At 48.4% G+C, this 23655-nt stretch overlaps 1 long non-coding RNA gene across 1 annotated transcript in view; it reads right to left on the bottom strand.

The window, feature by feature from the left end:
* Nucleotides 1-339: 339 nt before the first annotated feature.
* Nucleotides 340-23655, bottom strand: part of LOC309352911 — a 75708-nt gene continuing 52392 nt past the window's right edge. The window contains exon 2 of the long non-coding RNA XR_014161472.1: nucleotides 340-440. This is a non-coding gene — a long non-coding RNA (uncharacterized lncRNA). The remainder of the gene's footprint in view (nucleotides 441-23655) is intronic.

The following is a 23655-nucleotide window of genomic DNA, read 5'->3' as shown; positions in this document are numbered from 1 at the left end:
CAAAGAGTCCTTCCCAGGCTGTGCATTGGCACAGAGGAGCAATCTTCCCCAACCTGGTGCCCTCCAGATGTTTTGGACTCCCATCAGTCCCAGCCAACACAGCCATGCAAGACTCTTGCAAAATTCAGCTATTGGAGAGGACCAAGGGGTCTTGTAGTCCTTTGGAGAGCACCAGGTTAGGGGACTTAGCCAATCTGTGAGCCACAAGAGAATCTCTCCTCTTATTCCTTGACTGCTAGGCTTACTCAGGAATCTTTGGTGAGGCACCTTGTCAAAAGCTTTTTGAAAGCACAAGCATGCCATATATATGCTTGCTAGCACTTTCAAAAAACTCTAATGCAGGGGTCAGCAAACTTTTTCAGCAGGGGGCTGGTCCACTGTCCCTCAGACCTTGTGGGGGGCCAGACTATATTTTGAAAAAAATAATAATGAACAAATTCCTATGCCCCACAAATAACCCAGAGATGCATTTTAAATAAAAAGGCACATTCTACTCATGTAAAAATACACTGATTCCCAGACCATCCGAGGGCTGGATTTAGAAGGCGATTGGGCCAGATCCGGCCCCCGGGCCTTAGTCTGCCTACCCATGCTCTAATGCAGTGTTTCCCAACCTTGGGCCTCCAGCTGTTTTTGGACTACAACTCCCATCATCCCTAGCTAGCAAGACCAGTGGTCAGGGATGATGGGAATTGTAGTTCAAAAACAGCTGGAGGCCCAAGGTTGGGAAACACTGCTCTAATGGGTTGGCAAAGCAGGAGTTGCCTTGGCATAAGCCATGCTGGCTGTGCTTGAGCAAGGCTTGTTCTTCTACATGCTTGGTTATTTTATCTTTTACAATGCTTTTCACCTGTATTCCCGGGACGGACAGCTGTCTGTGACTGGGGGAGCAGCATTTGCACAGAACTGCTCTTTATAGCCCCATAGCAGCCCATGGGCCATTTGCAGGAACGAAGACAGGGCTTTGCATTTGCTAAGGAACCCCTCCATACTACCTTCTCTCGTTTAAGCAGCCCACGAGAGGTTTACTTCATTTTACCATCGCTCTCCCTCCCCGCCCCAACGCACACACTTTTCAGGATTTTTATGTAAAAGGCCTTGTCCTGGTGTTTCCATAGCAACCCTTTCCCAACGTCTGTTTGGAGCAGACTTGAAAGAGAGCACGGAGATTGGAGGACAGCTTATTTGGAATGATGCTGGGAGGAGGCCTGACTCCTATCTGCCTCTCTCTTCTCATTCAGCAAAGGCCTTGATCAGAGCCGGGTGGGACTGACAGAGACATTGAGAGCTGCAAATCTCCCTGGAATCAAAGGCCTGGACGGGGAAAGGGAGAGGAAGCGAAAAGGAAATGCCCAGCGTCACACGAGACGCATTTGCTCTTTAGAGAAAATGTGCACAGGAAGCAGAGGGATCTTGTGCCAAAACTATTGATGGTGGGTAGAGATGATCTAGAGGATGCTTCCATGGAATCACAGAACTGCAGAACTGGAAGGACAGGGTCATTACTTTCAATAGGCCTACTCTGAGTAAAAATTAGCTGACTACCCCCCCCCATACTGTTTAAGTTGACTTGGGGACCCTTCTGAGGGCTGAAAGGCAGCATTAAATTGTCAATCAATTAATATCTGGGTTTACACATGCATTGATGGAAATATTGAATCATAAAATCACAGACTTGGAAGGGACCCTAAGGGTCATCTAGACCAACCCCCTGAAATGCAGGACTCTCAGCTAAAGCATACATGGCAGATGGCCATCTAATCTCTGCTTGAAAACCTCCAAGGAAGAAGAGTTCACCTCCTTCCACCTCATGGTCAAACAGCTCTGACTGTCAGAAAGTTTTTCCTGATGTTGAGTTGCAATCTCTTTCCTTGGAACTTGAAGCCATTGGTTTGAGTTCTTCTCTTTGAAGCAGGATAAAACAAGCTTGTATCATCGTCCACATGATAGCCCTTCAGAAATCACAAGAAAGAAGATTTCCAAGAAAACATTAGGAAGAGCCATTCAACATTAGAATGGCTTCCCTCGGAAGCTGGTGGCCTCTGCTTCATTGGAGGTCCTTAAACAGAGGTCAGATGGCCATCTGTCAGGGATTCTCTAGGCTGCGATTCCTACATTGCAGTGGGTTGAACTTGTGCTGGGCCCGGGGGTAACCCGTGAAACGCAGTCCAGGACCGGACCAGAATCCAAAGGTCCTGCTAGGAGTCAGTCCGACAGGGCCAAGGCAGGACACAAGGCAGGGAACCAGGCAAGGACAGGCACAGGATCTCAGGCAGGATCTGGCATACAGCAATGTTGCTCCCGCAACCTGGGGTTGGGTCCGACAGCCTTTTATCTTTGTCGGGGTCACGGCCGGTCCTGATCCCCCGGTGACTCACCTCCCTGTTTCACCTAAAGGCGAGCACTCCTCCTGCGAGTACTCAGGTCTCTCCTCCTCTCAGACCTGAGTCTCTGCAGCTCGGGAGATGTTGGTGGGTGACTAGACCCAGAGGCCGCCTCAGCCTCCCCTGACCCAACTGCTAGTGGAGCAGGTGTAAGTGATGGCCCAGCTGAAGGCAATGAGGTCATCCCTGCATCTGGAGCCAGGGCAGGCTCAGGCCCCTGACTTGGCCCAGCTGGTGCTTGTTGCAGGGGAACCTGTGCAGACTGGGACTCTTCAGGATCAGCCCCAGACTTGGTTCAGATGATGTCTGAGGCAAAGGATCCGGTGCAGACTGAGTCTTTTCTGGTTCTGAGTCCGAGACCCAGTCCCAGGACATCACAGAACTATAAGACCCCTGGGGGTCCCTTTATACAGTGGTACCTCTGTGCTGGAGGAGACCCTTGAGAGTCCCATGGACTGCAAGAAGATCAAACCTCTCCATTCTGAAGGAAAACAGCCCTGAGTGCTCATTGGAAGGACAGATCCTGAAGTTGAGACTCCAAGACTTTGGCCTCATGAGAAGACCTCATGAGAAGAGAAGACTCCCTGGAAAAGACCCTGATGTTGGGAAAGATGGAGGGCACAAGGAGAAGGGGACGACAGAGGACGAGATGGTGGGACAGTGTTCTCGAAGCTGCCAGCATGAGTTTTACCAAACTGCGGGAGGCAGTGGAAGACAGGAGGGCCTGGCGTGCTCTGGTCCAGGGGGTCACGAAGAGGCGGACACGACTAAACGACTAAACAACAACAACAACCTTTGTACTTCATTCGTTCCAGAGGTCCGTTCTTAACCTGAAACTGTTCTTAACCTGAAGCACCACTTTAGCTAACGGGGCCTCTACTGCTGCACGATTTCTGTTCTCATCCTGAAGGAAAGTTCTTAACCTGAGATACTATTTCTGGGTTAGCGGAGTCTGTAACCTGAAGCCTATGTAACCTGAAGTGTCTGTAACCCGAGGTACCACTGTAATTCTATGGTTCTATAAGACACCGGCAGGGAACGAAGGTGGGACCTTCTCCATGCAGAGCTGGAGGTTGTGGTGCATCTCTCTGCAGAGGAGAAGGAAAGCTAGCCTGGAAAGCAAGGGCAGAAGGAGCCTTCGGCTTGCAGCTTGGCGTGTCTGGGCCGCAGTCCAGATGCCCAGGGGAGGATGCCGTGAGAGAGACACAACTCCTGGGAGAGATCTGGCAGGCAGAAGACAAACATCCGCGTTTAGGAAGGCGGCTCATCCCCCTGGGGTGCTCTGTCTCTAAATGGAGACAGGCCACAGGCCAACAACCCGCAAGCAAACTGAGATAAACAGCCAATGAAAATAGCGCACAGTCCAATGAAAACCACGTGCCCAGAAAGAGATTTCAGGAGGCTTAAACTGAGCTGGCGTTTCCATGCTGGTGAGAGGAGCCTCGAAGCCCAAGCAAGTGCATTACAGACAAATACTCGTCCTGACTTCTATCTGCCGGAGAGAGTAGGATCTTCCTTCCTCTCCCTCGGGGGCCAGCAGAGAACAAGGCAGCGCTGTCAACAAAATTTATGGCAGCTCAGCTGTGGCCGCCCACCATGAAACATTTAGGCTACTGGGACTCCACCAGCCCAAACAGATTGTAGGATTCAGGGCAGATAAAAGAAATCTTCACGCAGTGCATGGCAAAACTGTGGCAGGGAGGGCCACCAACTTTAAAAGAGGATTAGACAAATTTGCAGAGGATAAGGCTGTCAATGGCTATAAGCCATTGCTGTTGGCATCTATCTGTCTCGAGAGATGATGGAGGAGTGTGCCTTCAGGGGTGAAATCCAACCTCTGGAGAGTTACAGCACCTGCTGTGGCTGTAGAGACCGATGTGGGAGAGACATGTTTTGTTGCAGCTGGGACAGAGGAAGGTGTTTCTTCTCCCTGTGCTCCTCCCAGGTCTTTCCTCTTCTGGTCACTGCTATGGATACAAGACCTGATTGTCTGTCTGCAGACACTGTGGTCATCTACAAGGGATTCCCACATGACAGGTTTGATGTTGCCAGCCTTCATGCCATGTTTGCAGACATCTTTGTAGCACAGCAGAGTTGGTCTGCCAACTGGCCAGGTGCTGGAAGCCAGCTCCTGTAGAGCACCTCCCTGGGGATCCTGCCATCTTCCATTCTGCGGACACGGCCAAGCCAGCGTAGACGGTGGGCTTTGTTTGTCCTGTTATGTGATGCCCCAAACCTTCCTGGCACAGCGCATGTGGAAGGCATTGAGGTGTCACTCCTGGTGGTTGTAAGTTGCCCATGATGCACTTCCATAAATCAGCGTGCTCAACATGCAAGCCTGATACACCTCCATCTTGGTATTGGACGTTAGCACAGCTCAGTGTCGATGGAAAGGTTGCTGGCTATGGACTCTGTCAAGGCAAATCTTTTTAAAAATGTAGTATAAACATCGACAACTGGGAAACACTGGCCTGCGAGTGCTCCAGTTGGAGAACAACCTTGACCAAAGGTGTCATGGGCTTTGAAGACGCTTGAACTCAGGACGCAAGGGAGAAATGTGCTAAGAGGAAGGCACGCTTGGCAAACCCTCACCGGGATCAACTCCCACCCGGAAACCTATGTCCCCACTGTGGAAGGACGTGTGGATCCAGAATTGGCCTCCACGGTCACTTACGGACTCACTGTTAAAACCGTGTTTATGGAAGACAATCTTACTCAGCTACGAGGGATCACAGAAGAAGAAGAAGAAGAAGAAGAAGAAGAAGAAGAAGAAGAAGAAGGAGGAGGAGGAGGAGGAGGAGGAGGAGGTGGTGGTGGTTATGGTAGATCCCAGGAAGACAAAATCATCTACCACTTCAAGTGTGTGGTCCCCAAGGCTGATGCGTGAAGTGCTGGTGGTGTCCTGACCCAGGATGTTGGTTTTTGCCAGGCTGATGGTAAGGCAGAACTTTCCTGCCTTTCCCCCTCCTTTTTCTCCAAGGGGCTGAAGGTGCTGTAGATAGTTCTCCCCCTCCCCATTTTGTCCCCACAACAACCCTGTGAAGGAGGCCGAGAGTGGCTGTGGTTGGTTGAAGGGTCAACCAGTGAACTTCATGTCTGAGTGGGGATTCAAAGCCTGGTCTCTTGGGTCCTAGTCCGACACTAGCCATTACACTGCACTGTCTCTTTGTAAGCAAGGCATAGGGAAATAAGAGGCAATGAAGAGCCACATGGCCATCAGGTAGTTTAGTTGGCTTACAAAATGAATACGTAAGGAAGAATTAGGCAAAGTCCTGGAGGAGAGAGAGAGAGAGAGAGAAAGAGAGAGAGAGAGAGAGCTCTGTGGAAGCTCCATGTGCTATAATAGTCTATTTCTGAATACCAGGTCATGGGAACAAAGAGTAGAACCTTGGGGCCATCTCTCTAATGTTGGGGAAAGCCTGCAGGATGCCAAGCGATTCTCCTCCTCTGCCTTTTTCTCTGCTTCCCTTTGGTACTTAATCAGGGCTTTCCCTCCTCCAAGCCCTGCCGAAGTAATTGCATTGTTGATTAAGGAATTCCGCTAATGAACCTGAAATTACTGCCTCTAATTGCGTCTGTGATCAGGAGCCAATCCTCCACCCACAGTGGGCCGTCAAATCGCCGTCAAATGCACCTGCAGTGGGCCGTCAAATGCACCTGCCTGGTGCACAGGGAAAGTGGATGGAGGCGGCTCTTTGGGATCTCCCTGGAACCCGGGGCAACTCGGGACCAAAGCAGCTTCTCAGGCCAAGGCTGAGTGTGCAGCCGTCCCTCTCCCCCCACTCCCACTTCCTGGCTGCCAGTTTTCCCCAAGGCAAAATCCTTGTCATTTGTATGATTAATCGCCGTGCCTGAATCGCAGAACTGGAAGCAGAGGAATGCAAGGTGGGACCTCACTAGCTCTGCACTAGTTGCTGGCTTACTACCGTTGGACTACAACTTCCGCCAGCAACAGGCTGGGGCTGATGGGAGCGGTAGTCCAAAACATCTGGATGCTGGATGGAGAAGGCTGGTTTGGAAGGCATGGTCCTCTGCTCTTTATTGTATTTGCTCTTGTGACCCTTGTACGACATGCCACCATTATTTCCACCCATTTCACAGATGATGGAACTGAGGCTACGAGAAGGCCACTTGCACCAGTCAGTAAGCACTCCCACTGTTGGGAGAGGCAGTTTCTCCCAGGAAGCTCACTGGGAAAACCCATGAATAAGATGACCATCTTCCTACCCAGTCTACCTTTCAGAGCTATGGTAAGCAACAACCCCAAAGCAATTCGCAAACTATTTCAGACCCTTCAAGTGTCCCTGTTTTCCAGGGATGTCCCTGATTTAGAGAAGCTGACGGTTTCTGATTTGATCCCAAAATGTCCCACTTTTCCTTAGGACGTCCCTATTTTCATTGGAGAAATGTTGGAGGTTATGGAGTTATCCGGCCCCTGAGCCGTCTGAAGGTAATCCTGTACAGTCAAACCTTGGTTCTTGAACGCCTCTGTTATCGTACATTTCGGTTTCCAAACGCCGAAAATCCGGAAGTAACTGTTCTGGTTTTTGAACCATTTTTGGAAGCTGAACGGCTTCCGGGGAATTTTTTTTCTTTTTCTCTCCTTTGATTTTGCCAACCATCCTTTGATCCTCGGTTGTCGAACATTTTGGAAGTTGAATGGTCTTCTGAAATGCATTACATTTGACAGCCGAGGTTTGACTGTATAGGTGTGATTGATTTTTTAATGTTTAATGTTTTATTATGTTTTTATATATGTTGGAATCTGCCTAGAGTGTCTGGGGGAAGCCAGTCAGATGTGTGGGGTATAAATAGTCAAATTATCATCATGGAATGGGACATCCCTATTTTCACTGGATAAATGTTGGAGGGTATGCTATTTCTACAATTGCTTTCAGTCCATAGCCATTGTCTTCACTCTTAATATGGGGACAATCCTAAATCTCCCTGAACTGTGCGTTGTTTTTTTCAGGAAAGGGGAAGTTTGGAAGGTGCCTTATTTTACTTAAGCCTTATCATCAGAGATGGCTTATTTGAAAACTGCACATATTTAAATGAATTTACATATGCACATAGTACTTTTCCGGGTGGGGGCCAAAGTAAATACTACAAACAGAAAACCTATGTAACAGAAAAGCGGGAGGAGACTGGTTTCTCACAAAATGAACGAGAAAAAAGGTGCCTGCACATTTCACCCCATATCTCAGGTTCAACAAATGCTAGGTGGGATGCAGGTGGCGCTGTGGTCTAAACCACTGAGTCTAGGGCTTGCTGATTGGAAGGTCGGGGGTTTGAATCCCCGTGACGGGGTGAGCTCCCGTTGCTCGGTCCCTGCTCCTGCCCACCTAGCAGTTTGAAAGCACGTCAAAGTGCAAGTAGATAAATAGGTACCTCTCCAGCGGGAAGGTAAACAGCGTTTCCATGCACTGCTCTGGTTTGCCAGAAGCGGCTTAGTCATTCTGGCCACATGACCCGGAAGCTGTACGCCGGCTCCCTCGCCCAATAAAGTGAGATGAGTGCCGCAACCCCAGAGTTGGTCACAACTGGACTTAATGGTCATTTACAAATGCTAGAATCTTTTATTTTAAAATGGAAACTTGGGACTTGAGGGTGATGGCTTACTTAGGCAGAGGCAACAACTGCCCCTTTCCCCTTCCCCTTCCCCTTCCCCTCTTGGGTGCCCATGATTTGCATGTGAGGATTGACCATGCCCTTCCCCACAGAAGAGGCAGCTCCCCCAGCAGGGGAGGTTCCCCTGGGGCCACAGTGAAAACCCATCATCTTTCTCCTGCTGGGTGCAACACAGGCTCACAGCAGAGGCACACAGAATGCACAGGTTAGGAGCATCTGTTCTCTTTTCATCTCTCATACCTGCTTTGCCATTCCCGGCAGCACCCTGCCCTGGAAAAGCCATTTAGCATATTAAAATTTCATAAGCCCATCTGAAGTGGAAGCCAAAGAGTCTCCATTGTTTTAATCACAAGGCTGTTGCGTCTCAAGCAGGCTCAGGGGAGCAGGAGCGATGGATGCTGCGAGATGATGTTGCGGAGAAGGGCATGCTGGGAGCTGTAGTTCCCCAAAGCCGTTGGCACTTCTCTGCAGTAGCATGGAACCCCCTCAGGACCCAGAGCGACCCTTCTGTGCCTCCCCGCAAACTGGTATGAAGTTCACAGTATCTGCACCAGCACTTAGTCTCATGCATGGAATATCTGGAGAGAAACTCTTGTCTTGCTACGCTGTTGTGGGCATTTAGGTCCAGAAATTATTCAGGAACGGCAGAGCATTTCCCCACTTGAGACTGAAACTGCCTCTTGCAATTCCACACTCCATAACTGATGTGCTTGTACAGCCTGCATAGACTTAAAAATAGCTCTCTCCTCACTTTGCAAGTGTTTCCACACATGCATGCATGCCCAAGCATCGCACGAGAAGGTCAAAGGTCCCTCATATGAGGCTGCCTTAAGGCCAGGTGAGATGGAAACTGAGCACCAAGTATTATTTTCTGTGCATTTGGCTTGTCTGCCCACCCTCTTCCAACCCTCATGCAGATCTTCTTTAAAGAGAATCTGGTTCGTTATCCCTTAAATAGGCTTCCAAGATCTTTGGGCTATCAATGATGGCTCTGCTCTGCCTCTGCAGGTGGAAGCAGCAAAGTTTCCGATTACCAGTTGTGAGTCGAGGACCCGCCACCCGCATAGTATTATAATAAGACACAAAGACGCATTATTTTAGGTTAATGGGCAAAATTAGGCCACAACTTGATTGGTTACAGCATGTGAGTACTATTGGCTTAGGCATTGGATGAAACAGAAATACATGACTCCACCCCACTCAGCAGGGAGTCATTTCAGGGTCAGCAACCAATGGGAGGAGCTTGTTGATGCAAATGCAACTGGAAGCTTCCCCTGATGTCACTGGGGGTCATGCCATGGCCCTAGCCACCAACAGGGCATCGGACAGGATCCATGACTGCCGGATTCCTTTAATGGAATACCCCAAAGAGGAGGGGTAGATGATGGCTCATACCCAGTCCTCCAACACAGCACACATATTCCAGTGCCTAACCGCCAATACCAGAAAGTTGTGACGAGTTGTTACGAGGTAGGTGAAAAAATCAAGTGCCAATTTGCCAAATGGATAAAAAAAGTCCTACAAGTTCCCTTGGGCAACCAAGGCAACTAACCGAAGTCCATAGCAAGGTCAATATGCAAAGATGTAAGCAGGAACCGACTGGGAACAGAACACTGCTGCGGCTGTGGGAATGTTCAGGGATGCAGGAGAGGAGACCGGTATATTGTTTGGTTAGATCATTTCCCAACTTGTGTTAACAAGTTTCACAATTTAGCAGAGTAACATTCCCCTTTTTAAACTTGCAGCGGATGCGTTTGCTCAGGCTCACTAAAACCTCTATAATAACTGTTCTGGTATTTTCCCCTTATTCCCTCATAAAAGATAAGACATAACACAGTCTTCTACAAAAGTATAAAAAGGTTTACTCACATATCATTCTGTTCACAATCAGATCCCAGAAGGCAGACTTAGCTTAGAAAGTAACATATACCTGGAAACTATCTCATAAGAAGACAGTCCCTTTGTCCTCTCTTGGCTGGAGGCCAAGAGAGCATCTTTGGCTAAGCAGATGTTGCTTCTTCGATGCATGTAGTGAAAGAGAGAGAGATGGCTGCCCTGCCCTGTGCTTTTGTTGTTACCTGCACAGGTGAGGCCACGCCCACCTCTAGTCACATGCAGAGGAAGTCTGTCCCAGCCCAGAAGGAAACAGGAAGTTGACCTGCTGGCTGGACAAACATTCCTCCCCATGTGTAAGCATGTTCACTCTAGGAATGTTTTACTTGACTGAAGAAGTGTGCATGCACACGAAAGCTCATACCTAGAACTAACTTAGTTGGTCTTTAAGGTGCTACTGGAAGGAATTTTTTTATTTTGTTTTGACTATGGCAGACCAACACGGCTACCTATCTGTAACTTGACTGCTCTTGTGTTTCACATCCTGCAGCGGCTGCTTAAATGCAGCTAACCTCGCCCACCAGCCAGTCCTATTGGTTGGCTGAAAGGGGCAATCAAGAGCAGGGAGCCGAGCACGCCTCCCTGTCTCTTGCGGGAAGTTGCTCCCACTCACAATCCCTCCCCTCTGGGAGGAGGAGAGGCCTTTCTGGAAGACATGGGAGGGGAGAGGGCTCTTGCACTCAAATCCTGCTTGTGGGTTTCCCATGAATGTATCTGGTTGGCCACCATGAGAAGAGAATGCTGGACTAGATTGGCCACTGTCCTGATCCAGCAGAATTTTCTTATGTTCTTTCCTGAGCTTGCCTGCCTGCCTGAGCTCTTATGGTGTACCCAAGGTGAGGTAGCCCATGGGATCTTCTGGTAAGTTGTGGTGGATTGGAAGATGACATCCAGCTTTGCTGGTTCTTTCCACTTATTCCATGTCACACTTAAAAGTTTAATGTGCATACAGTGCTGTGTTTGAGTGCATTGCATTTGGAAGCTTGCCTTAAGCAAGAGGTTGCACTCTGGGTGAAAGCGGAAGGCTGGTGTTCTTCAGTGAGTTAAACTGCCTGATGATTCATTGCCAGAAGCCTGAACAGGGAACCATTGGCTTCCTATCTCTACGCCAGGTGAAAGGGGAATCTTAATTCAGTGAATTTTGAAATGCTGAAAGTGAGGAGATTTGGGAGGTTGTTCTGTGTGACGCCCAAGGAAACACGCAGGGATGAGTCAGTGCTCTGCAGAATGGGCTTAACAAAAAGTTAGCTTATAGGTATGCTGACATGAACATAAGAAGAGCTAGCTGGATCAGGGCAATGGCCCATCTAGTTCAGCATGCTGTTCTCACAACGCCCAACTAGATGCATTATTGGGAAACCCACAAGCAGGGTTTGAGCACAAGAGCAAATCTCCTCTCTTGTGGTTTCCAGCAACTGGCATTCAGAAGCACTGTTGCCTCCAACTGTGGAGGCAGAGCAGGGCAACAACAACAACAACAACAACAACAACAACAATAATAATAATAATAATAATAATTTCTTCCCCACCCAACTGGCTGGGCCTTCCCAGCCACTCTGGGTGGCTTCCAACAAAATATTAAAATACAGTAATGCATCAAACATTAAAAGCTTCCCTAAATAGGGCTGCCTCCAGATGTCAGATGTCATCAGGGCTAGTAGCCATCAATAACCCTCTCCTCCTCCATGAATTTGTCTAATCCTCTTTTAAAACCAGCCAACTCTCTTGTGGGAGAGAGTTCCATAGTTCACCTATGCACTGCATGAAGGATTTATCTCTCTTGAATCTTCCAACATTTGGCCTCATTGGATATCCAAGAGTTCTAGTGTTATAACAGAGGGAGAAATAATTTCCTCTCTCCATTTTCTGTGTGCCATGCATAATTTTGCAAACTTCTATCCTGTCACCTCTTCCTTGCCTTTTCTCTAAACTAAAAGGTCCCAAATGCTGTTCTTCTCCTCTGAACCCTTCCTTCCTTCCTTCCTTCCTTCCTTCCTTCCTTCCTTCCTTCCTTCCTTCCTTCCTTCCTTCCTTCCTTCCTTCCTTCCTTCCTTCCTTCCCAGTCGGCTACTCCTTCTGATGCTTCCAGTGCCCTGTGCTGGCCTTGCTTAGCGTGGCTCCTGCTTTCTTTCCACAGTGTGCGAAAGGAGAGGAAGATTTATGGGAGCTGCTCTGGAGATTTTCTCCGTAATGACTAACGAAGGAGAACAGCACGAGCCGGACTTAAACAACAGGATCCTAAACAGCCAGTGAATTATTCAGCTCCAATTAATATTAATGGCTGGCAGGGGTGACTGATGGCAGGCAGGCAAGGAGCCTTGTGAGATGGACCCCCCTCTCTCTCCTCTGGTTAGGCAGAATGAAGCCGCAGGAAAGGCCTGACTAGATTCCTTGGGAACACTGGGGCAGAAGCAGGAAAGGGAAGAATGATTCCTACAACAGGTAAGCTAGATAGAAGGGCTTATGGGGTGGGGTAGAGGTCTCTCTTAAGTCCACTCTCCAGGATCTTGTAAGTTCCTATTGGTGGCAGAATTGGGGGGCGTGCGTGCCCTGTGCCCAGGGGCGGGGCAGCCAGGCAGGATGCTCTGTGGGGCCTTTGAGGAGTTTCCCCAGCCACACTGGGCAGCTTACAACAGAATATTAAAATACAATAGTCTATTAAACATTTAAAATTTCCCTAAACAGGGCTGCCTTCAGATGTCTTCTAAAAGTCTGGCAGTTGTTTTTCTCTTTGACATCTGGTGGGAGGGCGTTCCACAGGGCGGGTGCCACTACCGAGAAGGCCCTCTGCCTGGTTCCCTGTAACTTGGATTCTCACAGGGAGGGAACTGCCAGAAGGCCCTTGGTGCTGGACCCTGGTGTCTGGGGTGGAGACGCTCCTTCAGGTATACTGGACTGAGACCGTTTAGGACTTTAAAGGTCAGCTCCAACACTGAGCTGTGCTTCCAAGGTGCTGGACAAAGCAGGAGTGTGGACGAGCCCTTATTTGCCTTTCTCTCCACCACTGATGGAGATGATGGGGGCACTTTTTATTGGGTGAGAATAATGCATTTCCCAAATATTCCACCACCCCTCATACCCCCGCCACTTCATTCATCTTCCAGGAAAACAACCCACCTTCTTCAAAAGCTGAGTTTTACACTTGGGATTCAGCTGCAGAGCAACAAGCCCTTGGTGCTTCACTCAGGGTTAATTCTAGCCTGAAGCTGATGAGAGATGGACTGTCTTGGCAGCCACATATACACTCTGTGATCTCTCTCTCCACCCAGAGGCATCTTCTGGCCCAAGATGGCAGCGCCACTTCTTCCAGGCTGGAGGGAATCTCTCCTCTCCCCCCAGCCATCCACTTTCCATCTGCAGCTGCACTCAGCTCTGCTTGGTTGCTCCATTTCTGCAGAAGCCACGGAAAGTGCTCTGTGCGTATTGAGCGGAGTGACCTCAGAGCACCTGCCCTCCAACCGAGGCAGCAGAGGCCGTTTTAGAGTAGCATGGCCGCTCTGAGTGCATGGGGCACTGCGTTGCAGAGAGTGCCGCTACAACACTGTAGGACCAAGTGTGAGAGGTGCAGGGGCGCCCAGTTTTAGCATTGCACAGGGTGCCACTGAAATTTGAGGCCCCGAAGTTTGCCTTGGGCCAGTGGCAGAGCAAATGCACAGTTCCCTGCAGGGTCAGGGAAAAAACAATGCTGTCCAAGGTTGTAAAGACTGTGGAGAGAATAACTGGGTGCACTCTTCTCACCTTGGATCACATCTACGCTTCCAGGTGCCGTAAGAAAGCTGCAGAGATAGCGCAGGATAGTGCGCACCCCGGAAATGATCTCTTTCAGCTTCTGCCTTCTGGAAGAAGATACAGTTTTATAAAGACTAAGAGTAGCCGCCTGAGAAACAGTTTCTATCCAAATGCAATTTTGGTTTTAAATGCAGTGTAAGGTAGTCTCTGTGGGAGTATATTGTATTTAATTAGGGCGTATCAGAGTTTTTAGGGGGCTAACCAGGCTGGGATAGCTGGGATAGCAGGTCTGTGGGTTTTTGAATGTCTGATGTAGATATTTTCAGTTTCGTTGTTCTGTATGGGACAATGACAATAAAGATTATCATATTGTATTGTATTCTCGTATGCCTGAGCTGCCCCGGTCGAGTGTGTTCCCAAGGGGAACGTGGCGCGGAGGGGACCCTCCTAAGCATGGGATAGCCCATGGCGGACATTCAGCGTGTCACCTGACCGTGACTCCCAAGCCTCCCCCAAGCTGTCAAAACGAAGGGGGAAGGGGGGGAATGCTGCCAGCAAAGCGGCGCAGCTCTCCCCTTACCCCAACAGCTCGGGGTAGGCTTGGGAGTCGCAGGTGGGTGGTGCACCGAATGTCACCCCCCTCAGTGAGGGCACCTTGGGCATCTGCCCCACCGCCCCCCTTCCTCCTCCCCTGCCTTGGGCTTCACACAGCTGCTTTGCATGCAGGGGAGGAGCTCATCCATGTCTGATCTCCTTCATGTCCAAAGCAAAGAGGCAAAAGCAATAGCTATACACAAAACGGAAGTTCCCAGCATACTGTGCTGGAGTGTAAACAGACATGTGACACACAACAATCATGCCTGTTCCTTAAGGTGGAACGGAATATCTCAACAGCTGTTGTTGTTGTTGTTTACAATCAAACAGTCTATAAATTTTATGAAACAAATAAATAAATGGGTCCTGGAGAAGAGCTGAGCTCGAATAAACCTCCCCAGGTGCCCAGAGGAGGAGCCTGGCCTGGGGCTTGACCCCATGTCCAAACCACAGAAGTCTTCCACATGTTCGCAAGCTCCTTGCACCCATACCTCCATCTCTTTCCATCATTTCCCATGTTTCTAATATATATACATCTATATCTGGGGTGCCTCAGATGGTGCATTCCGTTGAAACATTTATTTCAGCCGGCTGGAGAAGCTGCCAGGGCATCTCCACCTCATTATCTGGGCTGACGCATCCTTCCGAAGGTCTTGCTTTGGATGTGGCCACAGAAGTCCCTCTTAGCAGAAGCTTCACTGCTGAGCCTCTGGCAGCATAAACAATCCAGGCTGACGCCTCAACGATACCTTTCATTAGGCTGCCTCTGCCCAAAAAGCTGCCTCGTAATTGGCAACGTGCAGCATGGGTTTCGAACGGAGGTCAGCAGCATCCACCAGCCAGCTGAAAATCAAAGGACCAGCTCCGTGAAGAACAGAAGTTTTGTTGCCTGTCAGTTGTCAAATTCAGCCAACTCCATGGAACCAGACACAACTCACAGACCAGTCCTTCCCGAAACACGACAACACACCTACGCAAGACAGATTAATCCCCTTAAATTTGGATGCACTATGTACCAAAAGAAGCAAGCCAGCAAGTTTCTAGGTTCGATGGGACTGAGAAGAGAAACTTTAAAAGCTTGAAAGCAACGCGTCCTGGTGGGAGAGGGGGTCCCCCAAGCCAAAGTGTGTCTGGGAGGAAATTCCAGTAGCTGGGAGGAGAGGGAGAATTGCAATTCTCAATGCCGAAGACTAGCAGAAGTGCTGCTCCTGGGGCCACCAGCAAGCAAAGGGGCAAAGGGGCAGCTAGGACATTATGGAGCCTGGAGTCCTGTGTCCAAGTCTGGGCACAGTTAAAGAAGGATATTGACAAACTGGAATGCGTGTAGAGGAAGGGGACCGAGATGTTTAAGGGTCTGGAAGCCAAGCCATAGGAGGAAGGATTGAGAAGCACTAAGGGGGGGTACTAGGGGAGAAAAGAAGGCACCTTTTATCATAGGTGGTGGAAATGTAAGGTAGTAAAAGAATTTGGGGAAATTATATATAATGAGTTGGAAAAAATGTTTAAAATAACCTTTTCTTAAAAATCTGAAACTTGCCTTTTAGGAATTCTAGGTGCCAAAATCCCCAAAGAGCAGAAAAGACTATTTATGTACGCGACCACAGCTGCATGGATGTTATTGGCCCAGAGACGGAAAAAAGATCACGTCCCGTCCAGAGAAGAATGACAGATCAAGTTGATGGACTGTGCCGAAATGGCTAAAATGACTGGAAGAATCAGAAATCAGGAAGACCAAAATTTTAATTAGGAATGGGGAAATTTTAAAACTTATGCTAAAGACCATTGTAAACCGTTAAAATCGGTAGTAGGGTTGGAATAACACTTGTAATTTAATGGTGAATTTTGGACATAATGGAGGTGTAAAAGATTTGGATTATCATAAAAGATGCGGGAGGAAATGATTAATAATAGGACCCACAAAAGGAAGGAGGGAAGTCCAGGAGATTCCTTGGAATCTTGTTTTTATGTTGTATGTTGGACATGTGATGAGAGAGAGAGAGAGAGAGAGAAAGTCCTATGGGACTGAGAAGAGAAACTTTAGAAGTGTGAAGGCAATGCCTCCACTGGGAGCCAGTGTGGTGTAGTGGTTAAGAGCGGTAGACTCGTAATCTGGGGAACCGGGTTCGCGTCTCCGCTCCTCCACCTGCAGCTGCTGGGGGACCTTGGGCTAGTCACACTTCTTTGAAGTCTCTCAGCCCCACTCACCTCACAGGGTGTTTGTTGTGGGGGAGGAAGGGAAAGGAGGATGTTAGCCGCTTTGACACTCCTTAGGGTAGTGATAAAGCGGGATATCAAATCCAAACTCTTCTTCTTCTTCCTGGTGGGAGGGGGTGTTTCCTAAGTTAAGGTGAGTCAGGGGGGATGGACATTTTAGCTCTAAATCAGAACAAATAGCAATCCATAGAAAACTTTCATCACTTATTCTGATCCAGGGCTAAAGATCGTGTTTCCCTGGTGGAAAACAACGGAGTAAGCGGAGATGGGGATAAGCCCTAATTGCAGAACCTTCCGCCTGTCCCTACTGGATTGCTGCAAAGGAAGAGAGATGTTGCCGGTTGGTCCTCTCCCTCCCCCCTCAGCCTCAATCTCCCCACTGTTGGTGTTCACCATCATCAGAGAGCCATTTCAGCACATCTGGCTAATCTCTGCAGCTATTAGGCAAGGGGAGAAAATTGATGGTGTTTGGGAGCTGCTTGTCACCATCAATGCTGCATATATAGACCCAGTTGCTGAATCCTTCTCAGTTTTTGGATCCAGCCAAAATAGGCTCCCTTGCAACCCATGGGGGGGGGGGACACCAAAAGAGGACCAAACTTACCAAGAGGAAATCCCATTCTTCAGGCTAAGCCAGGGAAATCCCTGCCCTCCTGCTCCTTCCAAACATATTTACCACCTCGTTATCCCAGTTAAATAATTGGCAACAGCCTCTCTGCTAGAGGAACAGCTGCCTTCATTTGCAAATCAAGAATGATGGGGAATTTGCCAGTCCCCTGAGCAGATGCCTGCGTTTCCCTGAGAAAATGCAGCACGCCCAGAACGCCTCGGGGAGAGCGCCAGGCCGCCATCAGAAGGGGAAAGGGAGAGGCGGCGCCATGCGCCACAAGTCCGGCGCACCAGGGGTGGCTGCTGGTGCCCAGTGGGACTCGCAAGGTGGGGGGCGGCAGGGAGGCCAGCAGCAGGGGGCGCCAGAGGGAATGGCAGGTGGGTATTAGAGGAGCCTGCTAGATCAGAGCAATGCCCCATTGCTGCCTTCATCTGTGGAGGCAGAGCAAAGGCAGCATGGCTGGTGGCCATCCAGAGCCCTCTCCTCCTCCACGAATTTGTCCAACCCTCTTTTAAAGTCATCCAAGTGGGTGGCCATTGCTGCCTCCTGTGGGAGGGAGTTCCACAGGTTAACTATGCCCTGTACTTGATTTTCTCTTCCCATAATCTTTCAGCATTCGGCTTCATTGGATGTCCACACATTCTGGTGTTTTATAAAGATGAGAAAAGCTTCTCTGTCTGTTTCCTCTGTGCCAGGCATCATTTTATAATCTTCTACCTTGTTCCTCCACCAAAGAACTGATGCTTTTGAATTCTGGTGCTGGAGGAGACTCAGGAGAGTCCCATGGACTGCAAGAAGATCAAACCGATCCATTCTGAAGGAAATCAGCCCTGAGTGATCACTGGAAGGGCAGATCGTGAAGCTGAGGCTCCAAGACTTTGGCCACCTCATGAGAAGAGAAGCCTCCCTGGAAAAGACCCTGATGTTGGGGGAGATGGAGGGCACAAGGAGAAGGGGACGACAGAGGACGAGATGGTGGGATAGTGTTCTCGGAGGTACCAGCATGAGTTTGACCAAACTGTGGGAGGCAGTGGAAGACAGGAGTGCCTGACGTGCTCTGGTCCAGGGGGTCATGAAGAGGCAGACACGACTAAACAACTAAACAACAACAACAACAAGTTGGTGGGACAGTGTTCTCGAAACTACCAGCATGAGTTTGACCAAACTGCGGGAGGCAGTGGAAGACAGGAGGGCCTGGCGTGCTCTGGTCCAGGGGGTCACCAAGAGGCGGACGTGACTAAATGACTAAACAACAACAACAAGTTGGTGGACCTCACTGCCTCATGTGGGAGCAAGTTCCACAGGTTAATTCCTGCAAATGAGGAGCCAGCAAAGCTGTTGGTTCTTTTGACTGATCTTGCCACTTCCTAGCAACATGGAATTGCAGAGTTGGAAGGGACCATGAGGCGATCATCTATCCCTTCCAAAGTGGGAATATTTTTCCCAATGTGAAGCTCGAACCCAAGACCCTGAGATTTAGAGTCTTCTGCTGCACCTACTGAACAACAGCATGAGTTTGACCAAACTGCGGGAGGCAGTGGAAGACAGGAGGGCCTGGCGTGCTCTGGTCCAGGGGGTCACAAAGAGGCAGACATGACTAAACAACAACAACAACAGTGCTGTAGTATAGAATCCTATGATGTCATTTGCCTGGGTCAGTTTTTTCCAGCTAGTTCAGTTATCAGCCATTGAGAACAAACACGTAAATCTCTCATTGAAATGACTAGGTTAATTTTTTTTTATAAAAAATTATACGTTAAAAGATGCAAATCTTCCTCAAAGCCTGTGGGGAGATGCGGTTGCCCCAGAGTCAATCTGTAAACATTAATCAGTCTCAGATACAAATTCATGTAAATATGTTTCAGTAACACCATGAATATCAGCTGCCTGCCTTTCTTGTACCTTCAGTGTGACAAAAGCAAGTACACCAGGTAAAAGTCGTATGTTATTTTTAAAACTTAAATAAAATTGCCTTGGGTAGTTTTTCAAGGAGAAAAGAGAACTACCAAAAAGGGTCAAACGACCCTGGGCAACTTCCACACAACTCTGTAAATTATATTTTCCATACAAAGAAGGATTAAAACAACCCCCTCCCCCAATTAACATAGCATAATATGGAAGCAGTATTAAATTATTAAAATCTGAGCTTTAAAAAGCATGTCAAGTAGCAAAATTCAACCCCAAAATTCTAATGCATAATTTAGGGCTTTTTGCCAGATCAGTGTTGCTTTCTTGCAGATCAGAAACTTTCTCTCAAGGTTGTATTCATGCTGTATAAATGCAGCATTTTCTCAGTATTATTTTTTTGTATGTAGCAGGAAATACGATGCCTTACCTTGCCCAGACGTGGCACTTTGCAGGCTCTAAGTCGTCATGATCACAGGGGTTGCAAATGGGATCTGTCACTTTAAGAAAGACACAGAGCAGTCACCAGTGGGAGAAAATCTGAGGGGCGTCCTCAGATATATAAGAGCCCCAAAGGCCAGTGCAGCGCATGCAAAAGAGCTTTTAAGCATGGTGGGCATAGAGAGGTTAAATCCATAGACACCCTAATGCAAGAACGAGTGTCACTTGGCATGGACGCAGTAGTGCAAAGAAGGTATTTTTCAAAATCTGGAAAACAATTGCAACATTTGATCAAAAGCAAAATATTTTCAATCACTTCTTTCCCCAAGATCTACAAAGCAAAGCGCATAAAAGTACAAAGCACTGAAATATGCCTATTCCTGGGATGTCCAAAATAATCGAAGAAAAGCAAACGGGGAAATTGGACGTCTGATGAGAAAAAGAGCCATTCTTGCATAGCTTCAGAATCCTAGAAATTAAAGACCTTTCTGATTTATTATTTAGGTTCTGAGGCCCAATCTACCTCTATGGTGGGAGGACAAAGAAACTAGCAAATGAAACAAAGAGGCAACACACTAGTCTCCCCACCCTCCATCACCACCAACTCTTCAGCAAAATAATATCGGCCTCCAGAACCTGGTAAGCATTGGGCAAGGGCACATGCAGGTGAGTTAGAAATTTCTCTGGTAGGGCTTTATAAGACCTCGGAGGCTGATTAAAGGGTAGAGGAGAAGTTTGGATGGTTGTTTGTTGTTCAGTAGGTGCAACAGGAGGGTCTTTAGGGTCTTGGGTTTGAGCCCACTTTGGGGGAATTATTCCCACGTAGGAAGGGGTAGATGATTGCCTCATGGTCCCTTCCAACTCTGCAATTCCATGTTGCTATGAAGTGGCAAGATCAGTCAAAAGAACCGACAGCTTTGCTGGCTCCTCATTTGCAGGAATTAACCTGTGGCACTCGCTCTCACATGAGGCAGTGAGGTCCACCAACTTGTTGTTGTTGTTGTTTAGTTGTTTAGTCATGTCTGCCTCTTCATGACCCCCTGGACCAGAGCACGTCAGGCACTCCTGTCTTCCACTGCCTCCCACAGTTTGGTCAAACTCAGGCTGGTACCTCTGAGAACACTATCCCACCATCTCGTCCTCTGTCGTCCCCTTCTCCTTATGCCCTCCATCTTTCCCAAAATCAGGGTCTTTTCCAGGGAGTCTTCTCTTCTCATGAGGGGGCCAAAGTCTTAGAGCCTCAGCTTCAGGATCTGTCCTTCCAGTGAGCACTCAGGACTGATTTCCTTCAGAATGGATCGGTTTGATCTTCTTGCAGTCCATGGGACTCTCAAGAGTCTCCTCCAGCACCAGAATTCAAAAGCATCAGTTCTTTGGCGATCAGCCTTCTTGATGGTCCAGCTCTCACTTCCATACATCACTACTGGGAAAACCAGAGCTTTAACAATACGGACCTTTGTCGGCAAGGTGATGTCTCTGCTTTTTAAGATGCTGTCTAGGTTTGTCATTGCTCCACCAACTTGGGTGGCTTTAAAAGAGGTTTAGAGTCCCAGGGGTCAGCAAGTTTTTTCAGCAGGGGGCTGGTCCATTGTCCCTCAGACCTTGTGGTAGGCCAGACTATATTTTCTTTTTTTTTGGGGGGGGGGAATAATGAACGAATTCTTATGTCCCACAAATAACCAGAGATGCATTTTAAATAAAAGGACACATTCTACTCATGTAAAAACAGGCTGATTCCCGGACAGTCCGCAGGCCGGATTTAGAAGGCGATTGGGCCGGATCCAGCCCCTGGGCCTTAGTTTGCCTACCCATGGATTAGACAAATTCATGGAGAAGGGAGGGCTATCACTGGCCACCCACCATGATGGAAAAGCAGGACATTCTAGGATCAAATCAGGACTGTCCCTGGAAAATAGGGGTCCTTGGAAGGTCTGTCCGCATTGCAAAGCACTGCCAAAGCTTTCTTTGTGCTCCTGAATGGCACGTTTTGCTCCCAGCTCCCCATGGAGGCTCCAGCAGGCCCTTGGCCTTAGGAGGCTCCTTCTTGCATCCTTGTGGCATCAATTGCTGCCATCTAGAGGCTGAAGAGGCAGCAATGGCAGGAGATGCAATGCCAGAAAAGGGTTTTATTTGGAAGCAAATCCCAGTGGAATATTTGAGCTGGTGATTCCGAGCTATTCATTGCCTCCATGAGTCATGACTGCTGGACATCTCAGTTTCCCATGTGCCGATTCCTCCTAACAAGCTTGGAAGAGGGCCTCAAGGGAACGGAACACACTGCAGGTATTCTCAGATAGGCGTTTGCACGGAGAGCACAAACTGGCTAACTGTGGGTTCTTTGGGAACCCTTAGCCGTTCCTCATAAGGCATCGTTTCCAGGCCTTTGACCATTTTGGTTGCCCTCCTCTGGACACATTCCAGTTTGTCAGTGTCCTCTTGAACTGTGGTGCCCAGAACTGGACACAGTACTCCAGGTGAGGTCTGACCAGAGCAGAATACAGTGGCACTATTACTTCCCTTGATCTAGATGCTATACTCCTATTGATGCAGCCCAGAATAGCATTGGCTTTTTTAGCTGCTGCGTCACACTGTTGGCAGAACACCTGTTTGCAACAGCCTCAAATAAAACTATTCTGAAGAAATACCCCACATTCTGCTCCAAGAAAATAACAATAAATCAGATGCGAACACAAAGGAGGCTTCCAGATCACCTGCTTGTTGAGCATTCATTCTGATTTGTTTGCAGGATGGTAGATACTTCCTTCCCACAAAAAGGTCAGTTATTTTGGAGATGCCGGGTTTTTGTGCAATACTTTGCTGGAAACCAGAGGAAGGGAGAGTGCTCTTGTGCCCAAGTCCTGCTTGTGTCAACCATAGGGGGTGGAAGGGGCTTTGGCCCCTTCAATATTGAGGGAGTCGCTATCCGCCTCAGGGCCTGAAAACAAGCTTTCTCCATCTTCCATGTGACAGCCCTTGAGATATTTGAAGACGGCTATCATATCTCCTCTTAGTCTCCTTTTTTCCAGGCTTGCCTGATTCACCAGTACGCCATGGGAAAATAATGACAGTCTGGAATCCTAAGAGCAGAAAAGTTGGTGCCCGACAATTAAGGGTTGGTGACACATTTTGCAGAAATGCACACCTCTGAACTCCATGGGTCTGCACTGCTGCACCAAATGTGTAGTGATGAAATAAAAAATTTAAGGGCTTATATATATAATAAATGTTCATAAATGTACCAAGCAAACACGTACATAAATATATAAACCACATGTTTGAAGCAGCTCAGGAAAACACCCCTGAAACCATCTTGACTCCCAAACTGACCAAATGTTTTCTCTGCAAGGTTGAAGGAAAATGGAAAAGCCTCCCCATTGTCTTTTCCTTCACAAATCCTGTCTTAAGGGTATGTCTGTGTATGGATAGGGTGAGCCTGTGATGTGGCTCAGGAACTAAGTATTTATCATTACAAAAGACTGGCCAGGTTCCCCAGGGTATCCAATCAAGTGAGCATTAACACGTAACCTGCCAGACAGGAGGTAAACAACCCGCTCAGATTTCTGTTGTAGACTGCCTTTTCTGTGATGTAGGTATGATGTATCTGGGGGCTGGTCTTGAGCTACACCCCTTCTGTGATGCATGTATGATGTTTCTGGGGGTGGTCTTGGACTCCAGGGGGGGCAATTTAAAATGTCTAGGTAAGGACGGGCACACCTTTATTCTGGGTTCCTCCTCCTTTCCTGTGTGTGAGGGGGGCACCCTGTTGCAACTGTTCAATAAAGATCAGGCTTACTAGCTGCTTTGCTTCTCAATATTCTCTGTTTGGCCTCTGTTATTTTCTCCGACTGATGGAGAACCTACAAAGGACTCTATAAGGGCTCTTGGATACCCCATACGGGAATGAGGGCAGATTTTTGTTTATTACAGTGACTTACCAGATTGATCCCTGATACCACATCCCTCTTTAGGAGTTGTCTGTATGCAAAGACAGGCCTCTCACACCAAGCACGGGAAACGGATGCGTCATTATGTCATATTTCACTCACGTGATGTCTGAGTGGTTTTAGCTGCGCGCTGTACACGCCAAGTGGGGTTCTGCCACTTTCTATTCCAGAAATTGAATGTCTTTTGCAAATCAAATACATCCTCAGACATTTCCATTGCCTGACTCTCCAGCCGTAAGAGCTAAAAGATCCGGGTGGTGGAATTACTGTCCTATCTCAAAGTTCCATACTGATGGGGGCTAATGGGGTG

The sequence above is a fragment of the Podarcis erhardii genome (genome assembly GCF_964252035.2).
Source record: "Podarcis erhardii genome assembly, chromosome: 11".
NCBI lineage: Eukaryota > Metazoa > Chordata > Lepidosauria > Squamata > Lacertidae > Podarcis > Podarcis erhardii.
Note: the sequence above shows the minus strand (reverse complement) of the source record. Positions and strands in the feature narration are given on the sequence as shown.